Source organism: Thamnophis elegans, chromosome 6, assembly GCF_009769535.1.
Source record: "Thamnophis elegans isolate rThaEle1 chromosome 6, rThaEle1.pri, whole genome shotgun sequence".
NCBI classification, from domain to species: Eukaryota; Metazoa; Chordata; class Lepidosauria; order Squamata; family Colubridae; genus Thamnophis; species Thamnophis elegans.
In genome coordinates this window covers 24,592,674-24,618,203 of record NC_045546.1, presented here as the reverse complement: position 1 = coordinate 24,618,203, position 25,530 = coordinate 24,592,674, and the positions used below count along the sequence as shown (strand labels likewise).

General features: G+C 34.5%; 1 protein-coding gene across 1 annotated transcript in view; it reads right to left on the bottom strand.

Annotated features, from left to right (window-relative positions):
• FRY (FRY microtubule binding protein) overlaps positions 1 to 24,921 on the bottom strand; it is a 200,830-nt gene extending 175,909 nt beyond the window's left edge. The window contains exons 1-2 of the mRNA XM_032219636.1: positions 24,829 to 24,921; positions 21,482 to 21,568 (exon numbers count right to left, since the gene is read on the bottom strand). The gene's annotated coding sequence lies outside the window, so the exon portion shown is untranslated. The remainder of the gene's footprint in view (positions 1 to 21,481; positions 21,569 to 24,828) is intronic.
• Positions 24,922 to 25,530: the final 609 nt, after the last annotated feature.

Genomic DNA, 25,530 nt, shown 5'->3' with positions numbered 1-25,530 from the left:
AGATATACAGTTGAGTATCATCAGTATATTGATGATACCTTACCCTATGGCAATGGAGGAGTTCACCCAGGGGTTTCATGTAAATGTTAAATAGAAGGAGAGCACTGATTCCAGCACCATTCCACACTAGAGGGTCCAAAGGCAGCGTATTTCTACTTGGCAATCATATATATTTCATATATATTTTAACTGTATTTAATTGCTTTTACGTATTATGATGCACACTGCCTAGTCACCTGGGCAGCTATAGAAATCAAATAAATAAAACCTCTCCTTTCCAAACTACTGGAATTGGCTCTGGAGAAAGGAGGTGAACCACCACACCATGCTGCCCACCTAAATCCTCTGAGTCAAACCAGAATAATACCATGGTTAATGGTATCAAAAGCCACTGAGAGGTCAAGTAAGGCAAGAATGGAGTTTGCACATGTAATAAGTGTGCCCTCATCCAAACAATTGACAGACCTGCTGAACAACTCAGGGCCCAAGACAATATCCTATGGCACTCCTGATATCATCCCCGGGGGATTTTTTTAGCCATCTGTAGATTCATCTAACAATAGTATCTTCCAGCCAATATTTTATTATTTTATTGAGACTTTAATTAAACTCTCTCTCAAAAGTTTGTAAGGTCCACATATATAATACCATTCTAGGCTATTAAATTAAGTAAGACAGAGTCTGATACAAACTTGTGAAAAACCTATACTGGCTTCTCTTAATTTTGCTATTCTTTCTCACCACAAACATGTTGCTTGATATTCTCTACAAAGACTCTGCTTATGTAAAACATCAAATTGACAGGTCTTCCGTTTTCTCTCTATTTGAATATAGGCATAATATTCTCTCTGCTCCAATTTCCTGGGTCCTCACCAGTCCTCCAGAAATTCTTGAAGATTGCCAACAAGTCTCTTAGATCATGTCTGCTAGTCCTTCTGTACCTATGATGCAATACAAGTGACCTTAAGGTACCAGAATACATTTAAATTAGCTAAATTCTCTCTTATTTTCTCTTATGTATCCTAAGCTAAAGTTCCTTCATTTTCTCAGTGGAATAATAGTGACCCAGTTGAATTCCATTTTCCCTCTGAGAGAAAACAGAGGCAAAGTAAGATCTAACCCCACTTTCTCTTCTCATAATGGACTTGCGCCCTCTTTGGCTTTTGGTGTCTCTGGCTATTTGAAAGGCTGGTCATCAGATTTAGAAAAGCTTCATTTATATCTTCTGCCTGGAGAAGTGGCCTAGAAGAGGGCCACCATGATATTACTTTTGTTTCTCTCTCTTTATTTTTACTTAAAACATTTTCAACATAATTTGTTGAAAAATTAAACTTTGTAGAAGATGCTATGATAAATGAAATATTTTGATATCTTGATTTAATATTATTCCAATATTCTTGAAGAAAATCAAAACTAACTTTGAAAACAATAATTTTGCCATTGAGATTCTCCAATGAATCCATTCAAAGGGATTTATTCTGTAGTTTAAAAGAACCACAGCACTAGTTCAAATCTAACTAATGCTAATTTTGACATAACCAAGGGACTCCACTCCACCCTTTCTTACATCACAGTACTTCTCCAATTGCTTGGGGCCAAGCTTTTAAAACACTATCTTATAACTATATCAAATAGTATGCATGCTTCAACAGATTCCCTATATGAAAGAAGGAATCTTTCCAAAGCACTGAAGAAAAAGTAACTATATTTTGGAATGCTAAAATATTCTTTCATGGCACAAGGAAAAGAAGGGTCCCATTTTAGCAACAGGGACCAACATTGACTAATAGGAAATAAAAAATGAGTTTATACATTAAAAACTGTATTATTGTTTGTTTGGCTTCCGCTTAATGTACTGTGTAAATCATGGTTTATGGCTTAACATAGTGTGTGAATCCAATTTACTGTCATTTATTCAATAAATGATGTTTAAGCAAACTTTTGGCTTGGTACAATATGTGAATCCAGTCTATATGCCTTTGTATTTTCTTTCATGTTAGAAACTCTATTGCCTGGGAGTTTCAGTAACCATCATACTCTTGAAAGAGCACTATAATGCACTTGATTTGATCCTTTCTGACAGGTTCTTCTTGCAGCTTGTATTTCTTCGCATCATTTTATTTGGTTTTAGTCTCGGTTGGGACATAGGATTCTTTAATTATTCCTCTCTTAACCGGCCAAGAACAAACTTTGACTTTCAACTCTACTTTATGCTTCATTGATTATGAGAAGAAGAAATCAAGGATTTTATTTCATGTCTAATGCTAAACAAAGAATAGGCATTGTTTTTTCTTGCCTGCTAACAAGAAGAATCAAATGGGATTATTCAAGCAAAATGCATTGATTACCCTTAAAAAAATGTGGTGTTCTGATGTATGCATATACTGCCAGTGTAAAAATCTCTAATGATTATATATAATATAATAAGAAAAAAATGAAATCTTTGCCCTATTTTCCCAAACTATTTTGCAGAGCTTAATTTCCACCCCCACCCCAGTATGTGTGTGTATGTGTTTGTGTATGTGTGTCCCTTTCATTCCTGCAAAGTGCCTGCAATTTCTTGGCAAAGTTTTTTTGGAAGTGATTTGCCATTGTCTGCTTCCTAGGGCTGAGACAGAATGACTGGCCAAAGGTCACCCATCTCGTTTTGTGCCTATGGCACGATTAAAACTCATGGTCTCTTAGTTTGTAGCCTGATACCTTAACCACTGCACCATTATCTACTTTTTCCTGTGGTTTATAATATGTCTAATTTTTAATAATTTGGGTAGTTTTGGTCTTTCAGATGAAATCTAACAAATTAAACATTGATGAGAAGAACTTTAGAAGTAACAATTACTAAATGATACAACAAAAAACAATATTTTTCCCAAAGAAAAAACAATACAAGTATTTCGAAGCACCATACATTTTCCATCATAATCTACTTACAAGTTTCAATAAATTTGATTAGACTTATTTCTAAATAAGTGTGTACAGCACTATACATGTTATCAATGACATTGATTAGTTGTCAAATTATGTACATGTGTTAAATAACTATAACATTTACTTGGTCTAGTAGACAGCTTATTATCAGAAAACATGACAAATATTGATCTTCAGGAATAAAGACTTCAGGCTGTACAAAAATCTTGCTTTAGGCATAATTTTTAATTATTCCATGTTATGTAAAGGCATTTGGGAAGTTCCAATGGATTTTTCTATAATTGAAATTGCTTTCAATCAAATAAAAATATGCTTATCTGTCCAACCAAATTCAGAAAAAAAATTGAACATGGTCCCTGGGCTCTTCTGTTTCTAATGTAGTTCATTAGAAATACACAACAGAATTCTTGCTTTTATCACAATTGACATGTATTTAAGCAACAAGTACCTTTCCACACTTCTAGAAGTTATGCTTGGTCAGGTTATATCTTGCTACCTAATTACTATTACTGATGAACTGTATTTTAAAACACTTGCGGATTCACTGATAGCAAATTATTTTGAATGCTATTATTCATCTATTGTCCTACTTTGAATTTCTATATTCAAGTTTCTTTTCTGGTTTCTGTGTACCAATCCTGATGCTAAAATGTTTACTATTAATGTTTTAGAAAGTGGGAAATAGAAAAGAGTTTCTAATTTAGAAACTTTTTAATAAGTGCACAAAATTTAATATTACAGTGATTATGTTTATAATCATAATTTATATAATATGAGATCAGTCCAATATGCACATATCACCTAGTTGGATTAACATTAAGCATCAAAGGGAGATAAGGCTGGATTTACTTGTCATTTACTTTTGAATGATTGTTGATATTGATCTATTAACAGGAATTCTATTAATAGCATACACATGTCAAAAGAAAACAAAAGCTAATTTTGTTTATTAGTTTTAAAGATGAAGGTAACCCACTGAATTATTACTTTTTTCTACAGATTTTATTTTTTCCTATCTGATACTACTTTGCATTGTTTGAGCAATAAAATTTAATAATCTGCTGATTATAAATGAATTTAGTCATATGTGATTTCTATGACAACATACATATCCGATGTAGTCAGGGCTCCATTGGATATGTATGTTGGTATAAAACTGGAGGAATACAAATAGAATAAAGGCTAAATATCGAATTGGTTCTTGCAAAATGCTTCAGAGCTGCAGCAAATTACATTTGCTTACATAAATTTATTTAGCAAATTTAGTAAAGATTTCATTATTTGACTGACAGTTTCCAAATAGGTTGCAATTGAACTGGCAAAGGAACAAGAATCATTTCCGGATATGTTCCCTCATGGAAGACATACCATATTTTTAAAAATGTCCTTGGCATTGCTCCACAAGGTGAGTTAATTATATTAATGGAGGAAAACATCTAATTAAAGAGGGAAACAGCTTGAAATATTTCAACACTATCCAATGTGTACTTAACAAACTAAGATGTTTACAACGGATGAATATTATTTAAATATTTTTAAAAATGATAATATTTGAATATCAGCCTATTTAATTTTCCTAAACAGACAATATGAGGGGAGGGAGGGACGGAGGGAGGAAGGAAGGAAGGAAGGAAGGAGGGAGGGAGGGAGGGAGGGAAGGAAGGAAGGAATTTGCAATTGCAGTTAAACTAAGAAATCAACAAAATATCCAAAAAGAAAATAAGATAATTTCACAACATACTAAACCAAATGCCATGATTTGGGTTTATTAAAATATACAAAGCCAAAGTCAAAACTCAACTGAAATCCATTATGACTTATAATACAATACAATACAGTACAGTACAATACAGTACAGTACAGTATAGTACAATAGCAGAGTTGGGCGGGACCTTGGAGGTCTTCTAGTCCAACCCTCTGCCTAGACAGGAAACCCTATACCGTTCCAGACAAATGGCTATACAACATCTTCTTAAAGACTTCCAGTGTTGGGGCATTCACAACTTCTGGAGGCAAGCTGTTCAACTAATTAATTGTTCTGTCAGGAAATTTCTCCTCAGTTCTAACTTTCTACTTAACATAATGCATGTCATTTTTATAGGGAAAGGCAATTATTTTCCTCAAAATGAGATGGAATTGGTCGGGGAATGAGAACTGATCTAGTTTTAGCTTCATCCTCCCCCAATGATAAGAACAATTCCCAAACACTTTCAGGACATTTCAGATGGCGAGAAAATGGATGGAAAATCCATTTGTTAATTTTCTCCCTTGAGCAGCACCAATTACAACCTTCTGAAGCAGAATTTTTTTTCCAAAGAGGAATTAAAGGAAAAATTATGAATATGTGGTTATTCTATCTCTAGAAATCCTCCAGAAGCTTTCTGTAGATAAATCCCACATGCAGCCCAGTGGCTTACCTACAAGTAATTATCTAGATATCGCTATTAAACAATATAATACATAATATAATGCAACTACGGTAAGTAACATTTATCTATACATAGCACCATTAGAAGACATTTTAGACATTATAAATACAAGACCATATTTCAAGGCCACATTATAAACACAAAACACATATATGATTAAATATGAAACCATATTATAAAACTGTTTTAGACAAGTAGAAAAGTGTTTTTTCATTATATGGCTAAATTATCTGTTTCTTCCAGAGTCAGCTTAATAATTCTGAATTAGTCTAATATGCTGTTGTACAACCATTATCAAAGTTAATGTGTACTTATCTGACATTAATGACTAAGCTATACTTAGCATTCATTACTTATGGAATTTGTATAGTACGTTTTCAAAATAAATGTAAAAAATAATGCACAGCACCTGTCTGCTAAGCAAAAAACAGAGTTAAGGCACAGATTCAGTCAAATATTTCTGATATTCAGTTAAGTAACAATCCAGCTACTGTTTTATAGAAGAATTGATTATAGCCAACCCTTAATTTAATACTGAACAAGAACAGGAACCAAAGGACTATATTTCATAACTCTACTATAGACAGTTTTGTGTTCTTGCACTTTGAGAAAGCTGTAAACATATAAACATGTACTATTCAGTGGATGGCCTGAATAAATACATTTCATAAATCAATTATGCTAAAATTGGCCTTCTAGAAACTGATGTGTTTTATTTTTTCTGTTGAATTGCCCTTAATGACAGGGATAAAAATCTTGTTTTAATTTGTATCAGATGATAATGAATAATGAATTAGTTTTTTCTCCTGAAACTGTAGAAGTTGCTTCTAAGAATAAAGATAATAAAGAACAAAGAAAGAAGCTTCTAAGGAAGAGTGAAAAAATAGCTTATCTGTTAGCTTTATAGCTTATCTGTTAGCATGGTTTTTGATAGCTGATCAAACTAAACAGGTTGTCAAAAACCTTATCTGTTATTTACATTAAGTGAAAATGTGTAATGCCAACAATTGCTAAAGACAGCAGGGGCCCAGCACAAGATGGCTTTTATACAGTATAACAGTGAGTCATTGATGTCCCTGTTTTTACATTCCTTCTCATTTGTAATATCAAAACATATAGTAAAATATTGGGATGTATTTACACTACAGAAAAATCATTTCTCCTGTGCAAACTGTTATCAAATGCTTAAACTTGTTTAAGCTTTTTATTACATAAGTAAAGGTGAAGGTTCCCGTCACACATATGTGCTAGTCATTCCCAATTCTAGGGGGTGGTGCTCATCTCCATTTCAAAACCGAAGAGCCAGCACTGTCCAAAGATGTCTCCGTGGTCATGTGGCCAGCATGACTAAATGCTGAAGATGCATGGAATGCTGTTGCCCCCCAACAAAGTGGTCCCTATTTTTCCACTTGCATTTTTTTACGTGCTTTCGAACTGCTAGGTTGGCAGAAGCTGGGACAAGTAACGGGATCTCACTCTGTTACGCGACACTAAGGATTTGAACTGCCGGCCTTTCTGATCGACAAGCTCAGCATCTTAGCCACTGAGCCACCGCAAACTTTTTTATTACATAAAAATGTAATATAAATAACAATAAGTGCTTATGTGTCTTAGTTATGCAGAGATAATTACTAATGTATGTAAAATCTAATCTAAATAGCGATGATCAACTTCAATAGTAGCAATATATTAGTCATTAGCGTAGCAGATATTAAATTGAAGCTATTTAGTATTTTTTTATTACTGCGGTTCTGTTGTGTGCATGTGTGTGTGTTCACACATAGGGAGAATGCCAATACTACAAGTACACAATACAAAAGCAAGACCAAATTTGTAGCACTAGGAAAAAATGATGGGTTAGTAAATCAGATTTATTAACAACTTTTCTCATCATTATGCTGACTAAAACGGCACTGAATTTGCTGCTGAAAGTGAGATAAAATGTAGACCTAAAATTTTCAAGACTATTTTAGTATCTGATCAACTATGATTTTTAGTTTAATCTAAATGTAATTGGTAATTCTGCACGTGTTTTTGATGCTACAAATGAAACCACAGAGCATTATGTTATATAAGCTGTAAAACGTGGGAATGGGGAAATTGTGCCCCTCAAGATATTGCTGAACTATAGATCTCAGCAACTTTGACCAACATGGGAAGAGGTACCTGGAATGTAAGGAATTATAGTTTATAAACATCTATGGCCAAATGTTACAAAGCTCTGTATAGAAATACAATTTCTACACAAATGGTACTTAGTCTGTTATAGTAGCTTACTTAAAAATACTGTAAATCAAAATATTCTTTGCCTCCTTTCTGGTCTGCTTGTTGGAGTGACATTTGCTTTTTATCCTTATTTTATATTTTGTGCAATTGCATGTTCTGAATAATAAGACTACTATCCACTGGATTATTAAAATGCCATTTTTGAACAGTCATGCTTGACATTCAACAGCTTATGGGGCAGACAGGGCATAACTAATTATTATTTGTTTTAATTAATAGAGAACACGAATATCTCTCCTAATAGTTATTTGGTTCCTGCTGTGTCAAAAGTGAGTATCTTGGATGTTTTTCAGTCTCACATCTACATTCATTGCCTGTAGCGACAAGAAGGTGAGGTCAGAGACTATATACAAATTATGATTGCCAATTAAAGAATTTAGTGAAAAGTTGCAGGGAAGAAAATGACTAAAACTTAGGGCTGCTGCTTTTTTACTAAACTCTGCAATACATTAAATACAATTTGTTCAATCTACATCTGTCTCCTGGGGCCATATCACTGTCAATCAATATGCTAAGTGGTATTTTTCCATGCAGGCTATTTCTGAATTTCAGATTCAGAAGCCTGTTAAAAATCCGTTCCTGATGAACAATGGCATAGGCCTTTCTGTATTGAGGAACTATTGAAAACTGTTCAGCTATCCCTGGTTGGTAGAAAAGTATTCCTGTCTCTAACTGCTAACCCCCTATATTGACTCTTCAAAGTATTGCATCTGCAGTCACCCGATTTTCCTCCAAGATAACAAGTAGCAAATAGATTTTACACATTTTGAGTCTGCCCTTCAACAATTTGGAACATGGCTAAAAAGCACATATTATATTAGATATAGGAACACTATTATAATCCTACATTTTTAATTTGCTTCCTTCCTAATAAAGTGTTATGAAGTTCTTTAGCCTATTAGCCACATCTTAGAAATTTCAGACAAGATGGAAGTTCTCCTCTTTCTCCTCAAATGTATTACTATTGAACTTGCAGATAGCCAGCCACCAGCCCTCTTCAAGATAACCCAGTCCCTCCTAGGTAGGGAGAGGCCGAAGGAATATCTACAGGATTCTGTGAAAACTATCTGAGGCATATGTCAGATCTACTCTCAAATTGGATTCCCAATTGTGCAAGTTCTTTGGAAATAAATGAGGCATGGTATAGCTTGGTTACCTGGGAAGACTTCAAACCTGTTTGTCCTTACGGTATAGCCAATTGTGTGTTAGATTCATGTGTCTCCTGGATGATTAAGGCTTCTCAGGAGTTGGCATGTGCTTAGATATGAAGGTATAGCAATTTGGTATCCTCTTGAACTCTTCAATCTTCACTCTAGCTTGAAATATAGCTTCATTGTAGCTGGCCTTCTTGAAAACCCATCTCTTCCTTCAGGAGAAGAGTTGTTTTTATTTTGTTGGGTTTTTTTTCTGTTTTCATTTTATGTTAGCTACTCAAAGTTACAGTTGTGAGTTGGGTAGCCATATATATATTGATTGAAAATAATAAAACTTTTTTTTCTTTTAGTTGTGGAATGATAGAGTTTATCTCTCTGTGTGGAATCCTGTGGATCTCTTTCTGTGGATTAACCAGCAGAGTTAATTGCAGCTGCAGAGTTCTATTAACACACCTCTCCCACCACCTAGGGAGGAAGGTGGAGAGGAAAGGTTGTGAAACCAGTTCTGCAAGCCCAAACTATTTCCCTGATTGAAACTTGAATGCTACTTTTCTATATGGTGTGCGCTATTTTAGGAGCAATACGCTAAAGAAAAAAAAATGAAATCTCACATGAACAAAGGACTTCATCACATTGCTAATGAATCAGATTAAAGAAGACTAGTATTTAGGATAACATATTTTTCCCCACTTCAGAAAGTAGTGGAACTTCTTAAATACTTTTCTTTAATAAAGACTTCCTTGGAGAATATATTATTAATTCATATGTGACAATGAAACCATCTGTCTCAGTTTTGTTAATTCTGATAGGAGACAACTGATTTCTGATTGAATCAACTGGACATACTGTACTCATAATTGTGGCACCATCTTCTGGTCTCTTTGTTGAAAAATTGCAAGGCTGAGTGACTAAGCAGTTTAATGAAGCTAAGCTCACTGAAATGAATGGCCTGTGTAGCACCATTACAATGTTAGTTCTCATATAATCCCTCAATGCTAAATCAGAAAGAAAATAAATTATATTACGAAATCTAGATATGGCCTGTCTTAGGGTGAATGAATTACAAGTTTTTTCATTTTACTTCATTTTATTCCATACACTTTCAAAGGTTAGGATTAACTTTTTTTCTAGGTAATCATCATTAGATGCAGCAACAACAGCAGCGTTGGAAGGGACCTTGGAGGTCTTCTAATCCAACCCCCTGCAGAAGCAGGAGTCTCTATATCATTTTAGACAAATGGATGTCCAGTCTCTTCTTAAAAGCTTCCAGTGATGGAGCACCCACAACAGATTGCTTCTTCCAGACAATTGCTAGATATGAATTTTATACACCTGAATCTTATTCAGATTTTGACTCCTTATATTCAATAAATACTTCCATTCTGATATTCACATATGGCTTTACAGAAATAGTAAGATAGACACAGAGTATAATTGCAATTGACACATACAAATACATTAGAGCAGGGCTTTTAATAGCTAACTTCCCTATGTCTTCCCTAGCTAATATGAAGTTTTTTTTAAATATCAAAAGGTTATTCAACTGGAATTATACACACAACAGCAGCAATCTGATTTCAGTTGTAGACCTTTTTCTAATGCTCTCTCTGTTTCCCATCAAATTCCATCTTTAAAGTTATTTTTGTCCCTATAGCTTAACCAAATCAGTTTCTCAATAATTTATCATGTTAACATTTAAATGTTGAGGGTATTGTATCATTTCTTATCTATTCATCCTTGAATTCCTTTTGCAACTCTGTAGAAATGCAATAGAAACATGTATATATATATATATATATATATATATATATATATATATATATATATATAGAGAGAGAGAGAGAGAGAGAGAGAGAGAGAGAGGGAGGGAGGGAGGGAGGGAGGGAGGGAGGGAGGGAGGGAGGGAGGGAGAGAGAGAGAGAGAGAGAGAGAGAGAAAACTAAGAAAAAATTCAATATCATATTTCTTGGGAATAAAGTAGCCCAGTGAAAATTCAATCCTTAGAATCTCCATTCATCAGTCAATGTCAACAATACTAGATGGCTGGGCTGCTATCTGACACAGTATAAGGAAGCTTCTTTTATTTCTATGCTGCATTAAAATAAATAAAAATGCAATCCAGTTTATTATCTTACCTTATTTTATTTTATTACCTTTTTGATTCTTTTTATATCTCTCCACATCAGATTACTGAAACAATACACCATATGGCCAGTTTCACTGTTACATTCTTCCATTGCCCACTGCTAAATTCAGCTTGTGCAAACCAAACTGCATTCATTAGATTTAATTTCAAAAGAAAACCATCTGGCACAATGGAAAATATCGCTGGAATATATTCAGTTTTAATATATCAGAACATTCTTTTGGAACATATGCATTAGTAGATCATGTATTCCAAGGATCAATTCCAGGACATAGGCATTAATGGTACATTGATGGCTAAAGAAGGTGATTTGTGCATTGTGACATCAGAATGCAAACCATCTTTTTTTGTAGTTGATTTTAATATCAGTATATAAGTCATGAGGTTTGTGACATGTTGTCATAGCTCATGTTTCAGCCTCCTCTATGAATGGCTATGCACCAGGGGCTAATTAACTGAGCTCATTCTCACCTGTAAGGTGGAAAAAACAGAAGTGTGTGTGTGTGCATTTGTTTCAGAATTGATATTTCTAAAAACCCATTTGAGATAACTATATAGCCTCTACTCCAGGGCTGTCAAACTCACAGCCCGCGGGCTAGATGCATCACATACTGGCCACGCTCACACCTGGTTTAGCAAAGGAGAAAAAAGTCCCAATGTATCACGACAGTGCTGTGACACCACAAGTTTGACACCCCTTCTCTACACTGTATTATCAGCAACCTATGAACAGATCTGTTTATTTAGCTTAAATGAGGAAGAGATTATTAATTTGATGAGAGAAGAGACAACTTTTCATTATATTTCAGTCCTTTCAAACCTCTGCATCCAAAAATACTTCAGAACCCTGAATGACAAATATTCATTAGGGTTTACTGTAGCTGAAATCAATAATAATACATTATTTAAAGATGAAAGTGTTCTTTGTGTTTTCCCATTTAAAGAAAAATGCATCAAATGAATTATACAAAGATAAATATAGGTTATCATATGCTAACTTCCTTAACACTTGTAACCATTTGAACAGAGTGAAATATGCTGTACATATACATAATAGAGATAAATGTAGTCTCAGGCATACATACACTATATATAAACATCCTTTATTATTATTAAATGTCAACGTACATTTAACAATTCTTTTTTCAACTACAGTTCAATAGTAGTTACTCCAGTTAACAAAACATTTATACCTATAGCTATTGATAAATCTATCAGATTTTAAAGAAGTTTAATTATTCCTTCCTGCTTATAAAGGGGCTTCTATCATAATATGAAATATTTATTGTTGCATATTTATGTAAATCTCAATTTCATAATTTGTAAAACAGATCATAACTAATCTATGTACATTATCAAACATTTCAATTATATTTTCAGAGGAAATCTTTTTCAAATATATATTTAAGGTAGACTTTCCTTTTATTATTAGTTTCAAGTTCAGCTTAAACATCAATAATCAAATGCATCCTTGCATCTAATGTAATGGATTTTGCATCGGCCAAAGAGATTAAATCTTTTTATACCAATTATACGGTTTGTCTATCCCTTCTGAATGCAATTTAAGAAGGCTCTACCAACATTGAAGCTAAGTAAAGAATCAACTGCATTAATATCTATATGCTGAAGCTGTAACATTGGCTTTTTTGTGCTAGTCCATATTTTTGAAATAGTCTGTTGAAGAAATAAATGTTGGTCCTTTCTTTTTTGGCTTTTAAGACCTAAATATTTTTGTTATTTCAGTTGGCACTGAACTATCTGAACTGTTGAAACAGTTTTATCTGGATTTCCCATTTAATATTGTTTTAATTAATGATCGTTAAATGCAATTTTAGATTTTTATATGATTCTTTTAGAATTTATTTCCTCTACACTGTAGTCACTGGAAAAATTATTCTTGAGCTCGTATTTCTCTATGTTATTTAGCATCAAATTTAATTTCCTTGTCTTAAGAAAAAAGGCAATGTAGCTAGAAACAGCAAATAAGTTTGAGTTAAGATATTTGAATTAATATGAATTAATGGAAGAGATGCACAAAAACATGTAACCAGCTGATATACTTTTTTTATAACATATACTTGTTGTGTTTTTTCTTTTTTTTTTCTTTTTTCCCCCCTGCCTTGTTTTTTGTTTTTTGTCTTTTGATTTCCCCCCCTCCCCCACGGGTGTGGGCATGTGTTGTTTATGTAACAAAAAAAGAAAAAAAAATATTAAAAAAAAGAAAAAAAAAGGCAATGTAGAGAAAATGTTACATTAAAGAAAAAAATTAAATATAATACAGTATAATGCAATAACTAGATCTGTTTCTGCAGTCATACCCCTATGGGATACATTTCCAAAAAATCTACACAGTAGATAATGAAAAATCCCTGACGAATTTCCATTTTATTTTATTGTGAGCCATGATTCATTTTAAACATACTGTTTAATAAGCCAACAAATGGGCCTCTTTAATAAACACAGTTCTGAATCCTAAGCAATGATTTACAAGTCATGGTTATTGTGTTTGCATACCATGCTAAGGTAAAAGCAAACAATCATATAATGATTTACCAGAATGTACAAATATAGAGACTGTATATATGCTTTTCCCTAAGCATGTTACCTTCTCTCTATTATTTCTTACAAGTCCTGAACAAAAGATATTAATCCAAAAAAGAAGCAAGCAAACATACAACTCTATCTCTATCTGCTATCTTTATTTCTCTTTTTGAAGTCTTTTTTTTTCTTTCCATATTGTAATTAGAGGGAGAAAGGGGGAAATGCCCTGGCCATTGTAAAAACAGTCTGATCCTGAATATAAAAATGTAAAGATTCTAAAATCAAAAAATGAATGACAAAATTCCTTTGTCTCTCCCAAGCTATAAAGACTAGCAAAGTAGGAAAAATGACAAAATTAGAACTCAGAGAGATTGCCATCTGATTTGCACTAAACAAAGGTACAAAATATTTAGCTGTCTTTGGTACTTGTAATGAGAAATTTGAGTATGGGTATATCTATTAGCTTCCAGCCAATCAGTCTTTATGAGATTTTTGAGTCCTGTTTTTCATGATTTTTTGAACATTTTGGGGTCATTTATTTGGACAATTTGCACATTTATTGTAAGGATTCTGTTCCCCAGTCTTTAAATGCCTTTGTGATCATAACCTCTATGTTTGAACAGTCTCTATTAGGGATATTTGGGCTATTATACTATTAGACCACCTACTGCCACCGGTAGCCTCCCACCGTCCAGTGCGATCCCACAGAGTTGGCTTCCTCAGGGTGCCGTTGGCCAGACAGTGTCGGCTAGCGACCCCCAGGGGGAGAGCCTTCTCTGTCTGGAATGAGCTGCCCCTGGAGCTTCGTATAATTCCCGACCTCCAGTCCTTCCAACGCGCCCTAAAAAGTTGGCTTTTCCAGCAAGCCAGCCTGGCCTGAACAAAACAAAATAAATTATTGATCATTGTTAATTTTAATTCGATTTTTTTAAAAAAAAATGTTATTGTCAATTCTAATTGGGTTTGTTTTGAATATTCTATTTATTTTTTTTAACTTTTGTATTATGTGTTTCTTTTAATGTTGTAGGCCGCCCTGAGTCCTTGGGAGAAGGGCGGCATATAAATCTAATAAACCAAACCAAACCAAACTCTGATGGAATTCAAATGGATCCAGGTAAATGTAATTTATTCTATTTGGGTGTGTGTGTGTCATATGGCATCTGTAATGTTTTTAACAAGCTTTGGGTTCACCAAATAAAAACTTTCAGCTTTGTTTCCATCCTACTAAAGGGAATTATCTTTCAAGGTTAGAGCTAACCACAAACATGTGGAATACAAACATCTCATACAGGGCCAGGAGGTGCACAATTCTTTTCTCATTTTAATTTTTGAATATCTTCCATTCCTAATTCACAGCACTAAGAGGTGAATGCTCTATCCCATATGTCTAAATATTTCTTAACCCAAGAACTTAATGTTTCCTACTAATTAGTTTAATATACAAGCATAATATATATGCAATAATAATTTATTGTTAAGCCTAAGCTAAAATCAGTATGTAAAATTATTTCCAATTACATTTAAAAATGTGTGCAAATACATGTCCATAACATATTCATTCTAATCAAACCAGGGATATCCAGAACTGCATAGATAATAAGTGTAAACTGCTATAATTTCTCAATTAATCAATCAATTATGTACATACCTTGTTGAAGGAAAGGAGCATAGTGCTGCTTTCTGGATGACGTTATGTAATGGAGTCAAGGGTTCTTTTTAAAACAGATATATTTGAAGGTTTTATTTGGCTTTCTGATCCATATGTCTTGAAACTCTCTGACACAGTATTTAAAACATTGCTTTTTCTCTAATGGAAAGCTAAATTAAGCCTTTAACAGCAGCTTTCGATCAACGTCATTGTAGTTCATTAATATTCTTTAGTTTTGCATATATAAATACATCATGCACAGTTGATCAAATTGATTTTGTGAAACTAGCCAGAAGATACTGTTGGTTGCACTGCTGTTTATGAATGTTTGGCATATGCATGACCATTAAAGACAAAAAAATGTAAATAATTCCTAATGTTAGCAGTCATCCATTATTCAAAATCTCAGTTCTTTTTGTGTTCTTATAGGTAGGTCACCATGACAACATCACCTTTCACTTCCTTATCTTAAATAATTAACTCTGTAACCAATTTTACTTTCAACTGTTGGATTATTTGATGTGACACTGTTGCATCATGATCTCTATACAAAGTTCAGTATTTAGCTGCAGAAGTATTCTTTTGAGAGGACTTCATTGGATGAAGTCCTCTCAAAACTGCAGAAGTATTCTTTAAGCAGAAAGGTTGATAGGTCATATAGTCAGCCTGGCATTTAAGCCTCAGGCAAGTGAATGGACTAACAGAGAAGGTACAGAGCATTTGACTTCTAAAAGATCACCTAAACCAGTGATGGCTAACATTTTCTCCATCACATGCCAAAAGCAAGGGGAGAGCAGCAAGGTTGTGCGCTGGTGCGCCCACACTCATAATTCTATGCGCATGAACCTCCCCTGTGCATGTGCGTGTGACCCCACCCCCACCCTCACACTGTTTGCGCGTGATGGACCTGTTTTTCGCCCTCCCCAAGCTCCAGAGGCTTTCTAGGAGCCTGGGGAGGATGAAAACGCCCCCGGGTCCCTGAAGGCCCTCTGGGGGCTTCCTTAAAGCCTCCGGAAGGCCAAAAATGGCCCTATGGGCAACCCGGAAGTCTATTCCCAAACTTCTGATTTGCACATTAGACCGTTTTTGCCCTCTGGAGACTTCAGGGAAGCCTGAAGTCGGCGAAAAACAGCCGAAAATGAAGGCCAAAGTCAGCTGACCAGTGCGCACATGCGCATTGGTGCTGATAGGGCAATGCCTTGCGTTCCCTAACAAATGGCTCTGCATGCCACCTGTGGCACGCGTGCCATAGGTTCGCCATTACGGACCTAAACTTAATTGTTCATCATTCTTTTTTATATACCCCAGCAAGTATTATTGAGCATCCAGAAAATATAAGGCTTTCATTTTAAGATTTTGTAGGTGGCAAGATTGTTGAACTATCTAGGAACAAAGAAATTCAAATAATAGAAAGTTTGATCTTGGAAACAATTTTATATTTAAAAGACAATGCATAGAACAGCAAACGAGGAGGATTGTATTGTAATTCACAAAATATAAGAATAGATCATCAACTAAGTGTATACCAGAAACAAATTTAATTTTCAGTCCCAAATAAGTTTTTACAAAACAGTAAAAAGGCAAAATAATTTCCCTTGAGTTGTATTGTATTCCCATGAAAGGTCCCTGTGGCTTTTGGACAACAATTTGGAAGTGGTTTAGCTCTGCCTTTTGTGAAATTTTTTAAACATCCCAATCTAGTTTATAGCCATGGAATTTTCCAGTGGTCTTCTGTCCATGTAGTAGTTTAATCAAATTACTTTGATTAATATTTTTTCCCGATTATCCAAGGTTGGCTATATGCTGCCACCTGCTGTTGGCAAAAACACAAGGCAACTACACAACCAACCATGGTACTTTTTATGACTGTTATCAAGGACTCAGTTTTCAAAAATGAAAGATGAACAAAGGGAACATTGCTTCCAGACAACACATCATTGACAGACGAATTATATTTATTGCTATATAAAATTTTATATAATTTAATAATGTATTAACTATAAATTCTAATAGATTAAATTTTAAAAGTTAAAGTATATATTCCTGTTTCCTTCATGAGGTAATATAGTAAGTTCTCATAAATAACCCAGTTAGGATATTAGATTTGCTGTATGAATGTGACTATTTTGATCTAACAAAAACGATTTACCAAAATCAATAAAGTTAAAATAAATAAAAATTCAGCAATAAATCAATATTCTCAAATCTTAAACAGGGAACTATCAGATTTACAATTTTTAAACTTAAGGAAACTAAATAATTTCATAAATATATGTAATATTAATTTAAGCTCTAGTGAGAGTTACCATGTTAAGCAGTAAAATCTACTACTACATTTTACAACCACTAGGTAATTTTCTGCATCTTTTTGCTCCCATACATTGGTCATCCAGATTTCTGCAGCCATAATGTTATCCCTATATTAATATAAAATAATGTAAGTTTAACATAAATTGATTTCAATGATTTATTTATTAACTACATCCACAATTTTTGCCTTATTGAGTATTACTTCACTGTGATTAAATTATGTTTTTCCTTAATTCTAATCCCAGAGATGGGATGAGATAAGGTGGAAAAGGTTTTGAGATTTTTTTCACAAAAGATTTTTTGGTATGAGAAAATGTCCAAGGAATACAGTCCTCAACGTCAGTTTCAAAATCATGTTGTCAAGACTATCTGGCAACACTTCTATGATTTTACTTGCCAGGAATTTAACCAGAGACCTACGTGCAAACTATGTGCTACTCCTGGTAAATTACAGCCATTTGGGTTTTCTCTTATTATTTCTTCTTTTTTAAAGCTAAAAAGATCCAAACATAACCTTTCTTCTCAGAATTCATAATTAATTTTTCTTTCTATCCCATCTATATTCTGTGAGCAATTTAGGCAACTCATGTATCATAAAAGTACACTAATACAGAAAAAAATCAAGAGAAAATCATTAAAACAGATGCCCAAAAATGTTTAAATGATACTAAATATTTCAATGATTTAAACTTGCAAATCTTATTAAAGTAAATTGCTCCAGATCCCTAATTAATAATTTTGGGTTTTTCACTATGCATTTCAGTTCTTTTTTGAGATGCAATAACCAGAATAATACAGAATACCAATATGATTGCACCATAAATGCAAAACAGCATTAGCAGCTTTTTTTTACTTGGACCAGAATTTGTCCTTTTTTCATACTCAACATACTCCTTGCTGTTTTTAAAGGAATTGAACAATCCTCATTTTTTTTCTCTCATTCAATTTCTGCTAGGTCTATAATAGAAATGGTTTACACTATTTTTTCTTGAGCAGTATTACCTTTTATTCTCTTTCCAACAATGAAATTAACTACATGAGAGGCAAACAAATACAGTGCTTCCAAAAGTGTTAGTTTCAGAAGATAATCTTTTACAAAAAAAATTACAGAAAATTCAATACCACTAAAAATAGTTTTGAAAATGGAGATCTCATTCTAGTTCCAAGATTCACCCAAAAATCAAGGCAGAAAGAGAAGTATAAAAGAAGATGTATGGTCTGTCAAGCAGCATTATCTTTATCCACTGCAATTAAGAAACATTATGGGTATATCTAAGCTCTATTCTGAAGGAAAAGATATAAATGGGGATGAGTTCAGTAGCTTTAGTACGTCAAATAACGATGTCAAAATAATCTTACCTAGTATAAATCCAATGAAACCTGGTCCTTCACTCTTATCAGTTTATTTCTATTTGATCTGACAAGAAAAGCCTTTCTTGTCATCAGAGATAGACAGGGGGCAGATTAAGAATCTAGTTTTCTAGTTTTGCTGCAAGTAGCAGCAAAAATGATACAATCTAAAACATTATGACGTTATGTTTTAGATTATATCTTTTTTATGCTACTTGCATAAAAAAATATTGTGGATTAATATGAATAATTAATGCATTCTTTATTATTGGCAATTGAATATTTTAATTGTATGTCTTGATATTTCAATGAACGTTGCATATTGTGTATAAATTATCTTGAAAGGTTTATTACATTACATAAATGTCTCTTAGGGTGTTGTACATTGTTTTGAGTATAAACAGAAATTGATTATGAGACCTCAAAAGCTATTTGATGTTCTTTGAAAATTTTTAAAGGTATTAATAATGCATGCTGTTTACTGTGCTTATTCCTAATCACTTACATCACTGCTATATACTTAAAGCAAAAGCTTTTGTTTAAAATTATTTTAATATTTTTGAAAGGTATATAAAAGGCTAATTAAAAGCATAAGAAATAATATATGAATGATACTTGGTTCCTGATTTAGAATCTGCTATCAATAAATATTTGTTAGATTGCATTTAAAATCATAACAATTTAACACCAAATATCTGTTGGACTGTCACTTAAAATCACAACAATTTCACATTTTAAATCACAATCAAAAATATAATTTTTATTTTTGTAAAAGAATTAGCACCTAAACTTCCTAACTAAATCTTTTAACATATGGGGAAATTAATTGCAGGTTTGCATTAAATAGTTTACAATATTGGATCATCATTTGGTAATGTAAAGTCACCAAAGTTCTTCATATCCAAAAAGATGGAAGCAATTGTGTAATACTGTCTCAATTTTTAGTTTTATTTCTATGTAACTATAACATTCATCTCATAATAGCTCAGATAATAATATTGTTGGATTCCATAAATTTTATAAATGGAAGGTAAGAAGTGAAGAGATGAGCTATGGGTTTCCCTATGGTGCCAATCTGTCTGTGGATTTTATTCCTTAGAGGAGTTCTCTTAACTCTGTGCCTGCTATCTTTCACTGGCCTTTTAATTTAAAAAGTACTTTGTATTGTTAATTTTTAACTTTATACTGTTTCAAATATTTTTTATTATTATTGTGTTTATTCCATTTTTCAATTTTTAATTTTAATCATGCTATTGGAAAGCATATCATAGTATAAAATAGATTATTCTGTATGTTTGCTTTAACAAGAAAGAAGAAAACTTTCATCAGTTTCTGTTCAGTAACCAGCCATGTAACTTTTGCCTGAAATGAATCCGAAAATAAAAACAATGATATCTACAGCACATTGTTGTGGTTACCAGTAGCATTTATATAGAACTTGTTATTATTATCTATATTATAGTCATCGTTTGTTAACCTTGTCAGCTTTCTGAGCTGTGGTCTTAAATTCCCAGAATTTTCCAGGGTGCAAAGAGGTTGAAACTAAGAAGTCAAGGGAAAGATATTTGATTTAGTGAAACTTCTATCAACTTGGATGCAAGTAATTTTTGGCAATTCCCTTTCCAACTTGATCTTCTTCAGTTCATTCTTTGCCATAATTCAAAGAATATCCTAATCTTCTGGAGTAAATTTCAAGGTACCCCTCTTTTCTTCTGATAAAAGCCTTCACTGGATAAAGTATAATTCTATCAGCAAAATATCATTTTGGGTATCATCCAAGTCTTTCAAATTGCATGCAATGAAAAATGATGTCATTCTTGGATCAGACATTTCATCCATTAATTATTTAATAAAAACATTACAAAATGCCATTAGTACAACTGACATATATACAAGCATTCAGAGTTATGACCATGCCTGATTAACATAATAACTATGGCAATCCACAAAAGAAAGCAGTCAGTAACGCTATGCAGAATTGTCATTGATTCAGTATGGTGTAACGTCATTAGAAATAATATTTAAAATTCTCAAATAAAATATACAAGAATAGATTATCATCAGAGTAATTTATAATTCTTATTCTTTTTTCATCTTCCAATAGCATAAAACCACAATATTTTTAACTATTTAGCTTTAAATGTGGTACTTCCTTTTTCATTTTAGTTTCTATAATCCCCACCTCAATTCCAGAAGCATGTTTTAAAGATTAGATATCAAGGAGAAATTCAGCTGATTGAGATAATTGTACATTTTTTGTTACAGTGTAATACAGGTATTTATCAAAGCTCACATTTGCACTACATTACTCAGTAACCATAAACAAGCTATTTTATCCATTCTATCTGCAAGATAAGAGCAAATAAATATAAATTACTTTGTAGAAACACGTGCATTCAAATGTTGTGATTGCTCACAAGACATAAGCACCTTGAAACTGATACACAAATTCTAACTATTATTAACTATTTCACCTCTTATATTGGCTTTTTCCAACAGAACTACTAAGTTGTCATATTATGTCATCATATGCCACAAATATCAGTACTTCGTCATATGACACAAATGAAATGCTCAAGGCATTAATGATGACATTTTTCATCTGTTAAGTATAAGCTCCCTTAAATCAATAATTTCAAGTATCTAAAATAGTTAGTACAATACATAGTGATAATCCAATTATACTTACAGTGTAGCTGAAATCAAAAACCAGACACCTGTCTTATTCTTTGTATTAAAATATTATCTTACAGTCTTCTTAAGTACCCATATTTATCTGCAACAAAAAAGGTAACAAAAGAAATATAATTTTACTAAACAATTATTCTCTATGGCTTAACAAAAACAAAAGTTAAATTGAAAAAGAACTAAATATACTTTTTTTAAAGTTACTCTCCATCTTGATGATTTTCTAAATTTTTGCATATCTTTCCCATGAGTAGATTTTTGTGTTAATCTTTCTGATAAATATAAAGTGCATAAATAATATAAACATTTTGTGCTTATTTCATTAGTTCCATCACACAACATGCCATGTGGCAATATGAAAAACTAATCCTTCTCTTGGATTCAGTACTGGTTCTACATTTTTTAGCCGCAATAACTATAACCACTGGTATTGATAATCAATTGCCAACCTTGCTGAATAAGAATTATGGTCCATTCCTCCCTGACAAACTGCTTTAATTGTAACATCCAGCACTTTTTCAGATTTTTTTTTAAACCATTCATTATAGATCTTGCTATAAACTTCCTATGGGATTTCGGTCTAGACCTTGAGATACCATTCCAAATTTTTGTAGTTGTTCTTTGTCAGTTTCTTGTTGTTATATCTGGGCTGTGTAACCTACTTAGGCTTCACTTTATAGCCCATGAGGGAATATTATCCAGATGACGTGGCAAAAAAAATTAAGGCACTCTTACTTTCATGTTTGATAGTATGAGGTTGTTACTGTGGAACAGAATAACTAATACCAAACAATATCAGTAAATAATACAAAACAATATCAGTAAAGCCTGACAAGATTACTTTTGTCTCATGTGTTTACAGAACATTTTTCCAGAAATGTGGAGAATCATCTTGACCAACTTTGAGACAAGACCATTGTTTTTAGTGAGTCATGGCTTTTACATTGCTACCATCCTAAGAATCCTATTTTTACCCAGTGTTTTTCTGATGGTAGGGTCATTCTGTCTTTAGACAAGGCAAAATGTTTCTATGGTGTTTAGGTTGTTTGTGTTTACATTGACAATTTTATGTTGCACTCTTGAAGTGACTGACAAAATAGCCACTTTAGGAAGATTCATTATTGTTATAAATCTTCCCAATGTTAAGATAATGTCTCTGGTTGTGGAGTGGTAGAGAGCCGTAATTTTATAAACAGTTTAATAAACTAAATTTAGCAATTGTATCTAACAATCAATTACGCCTACACAATCTTTGGAAGTTCCTTTTAAGTGAGACATGAGTTGGCTCTACAATCTGGTAATAACATTATTGTGTTGAGAGAAACCAACATTCATGTCAATTATATAGGGCAGGGTACACTCAAGATGTCATTCCTGTGAGGTAGTCCTGTCAGAAAGCACTCCCAGATGAACAAATTCTACTTTATTGTAAGGTTACCTTAATAGAATCTTTCAACTCTGACCTCTACATTTTCTCCCGTCATATATTCAGCCCAAGAAACTAGGAGAGTCCCTTCTGAGATATTTGCCATACCCACATTCCTGCTGCATACTAAGTTACCTCTTATCGGACCATTTTCCTGGTTGAAGTTCTCCCTGTCTCTCAAGATCATTCCCACACCATATACCACTACATCTGATCCTATTTATCTTATTAATTAAACTGAGCTGGGGAGAATTACTTCACACTGGTAAATCTACTGGATGATTTTATGTATGGGGTAAAAGAAACATATATGAACACTAGTGTTATTTGTTCCTTCTGACTTCTTTTATGTATACTACATCACACATGAAATTTTGAAAACATTCAGTGAGAAAGATATGCAAAAACTCAGCAAATTCAAAAAATGAATTCTAATTCTTCAACACAATTACACAAAGTATTGATAAAATATTGCTTATGATTGTTCTGAAGTGCATACATATACACAAATTTTCAGTCTCATTATATATAAGGATGTACAATAAAATGCATTTGATTTTTTATACACAATAAATGTTAAACAAGTGAAAGCTACAATTTTAAAGACACTTTTGTGCACCAACTTGCTGCTTTTAACGGAATCAAAGAATAACATTATTCATTCATGAAATGGTAAGAACTATTGATGTTAAGTGTAATCAATTACTCCTTTTATCATCTTAATAGCTACATTGAGTGGCTGAGTAAAAAATTAATTGAAACAGAGGGCTACAACACTACAGATGTTAACTTTGCAAAACTCTGCATTATTATAAATCTAATACTTTTTAAAAGCCAACCAACACAATGATTTGGAAAAATTAACAAATGCAGACCCTGACCCAAATGATATCAACTTATTTCATTTATTTTTGTTTTGGCTATAAATACTTTGCAACATTCAGCATCACTTGCTTCCAAATATGACCAAAATCAGACTGTTCCAGTCTAGACAGAACACTTTAAGATTACCCTATTTAGGAAAATGCATTAAAATATTATTAGAAATGGCTGGTGAAGTCACTTCCTTCTCACTATTTAAATATAGATTAAACTATTTATAAAGGCACCTAAGTAAATAAAGTATAGCCCAAAATAAGTTAACTGGCACACATATGGCAGCCTTTTCTCAGGCTTTGCTTCAAACCAAGAGAGGGCAGCACTGGTCACCCACAAATATCCAATTGGTCAGCCTTAAATACCGAAAAAACGAACAAACAAACCACCTTGAAGGAGAATGTTGTAAGTAAATAACGATTTTTAAAGTACCCCTACACCTCTTCTCCAAAATAATAATTTTAAAAAGGAAAGGAAAGAAGCACCCCTGAAAAAAGAGGGGGGGCTTTTGTTATTGTGGGTATCCCAGATGGGGCAGGAAAAGCAAAGGCAAAAGGGGAAAGCAGGAGACCTGGGCGACACGTGGGGCAACGAGTCATTCAACGAGGAGTTGGGAGCAGAGAAGAGGCGCAGGCTTATCACAGAATAGGGCACGACAGGTGGTGCTCCTGAAAAGCCAAGTCCAAGAGGAGAGCGGCGCCTTTTGAAACTCCACACCGGGGCGGAGGGCACCTGCTCGATGAGCCACGGGCTCCCCTGACCCATTCCGGGTGGGCATCGGGGAACTTTCCCACGCAAAGAGCAAACACCCAAGGAGGGCCGCCTGCCAGCCGGAGGAAGGGAGAAGCGGAGGACAGCCGGCAGCCTCCCCCCCCCCCATACACACACACCTCGGTCCCCGTTTCCAAGGCGCGGCTCTCACCCCCACCCCCACCCCATCCTCCCTCACCCTTGGAAAGAGCCGCGCGCTCGAGTCAGTGGAGTTCCGTCGTGTGGACGCCGCCAAGAGCGGGCGAGCCCTTGCCCGGCCGCTTCCCTCCACTCACCCCGGGGCTGCCGGAGCTGTTGGCGGCGGTGGGGATGATGGTGATGGAGGAGGAGGAGGAGGAGGAGGAGGCGGCAGCCGGCTCGTCTTCCTTCCCTCCCTCCTGTCAAGTGGCGCCCGTTCCCCACCCTCCTGACGTCGCGTGGACAGGATCCGCCCATCATAACACAGAGCCGGGCACCGACTCCCTTCCTCTCACCTGGGTCCTTCTGCCCCTTTCGTAATGAAGGCGGGCGGGCGCGGGAAGCGAGATAACCCCGAGATAACCCCGCTTTTTCGATCGCGCCCGTCCGTCCGCACGCGCCTCCCCACCTCCCTTGGCTCTGCCTCTTTTGTCTTCTTCCACTTCGCGCTCCTGTTTGCCCGCCCGCCCGCCTGTTTGCTCGCCCGCCCGCCCGCTTCAAAGTTGAAACGAAAGAACAAAGGAGGCCGTGCCATTCCTCCTGAGAGAACGCGGTTTGTTGCACTTGCGCCGTCGCTGCACGTGGCGCCCTGTGCCGGAATATAAGCAGCAGCTGCTCCGCTCCGACGACCGGCTTGTCGGGGGAAATGCGATTCGATAAGGCCCATGGGGGAGGGGAGGTGGGGGGGTGGAAAACGAGACCAGTTCTCATATTTATATTTCACTCTGTCTTTGAAGTGTTGATGGTAGCATTCTAATCCCTGGCGCCAAATCCCATAATCCCAGCAATCCCGTGAAGAA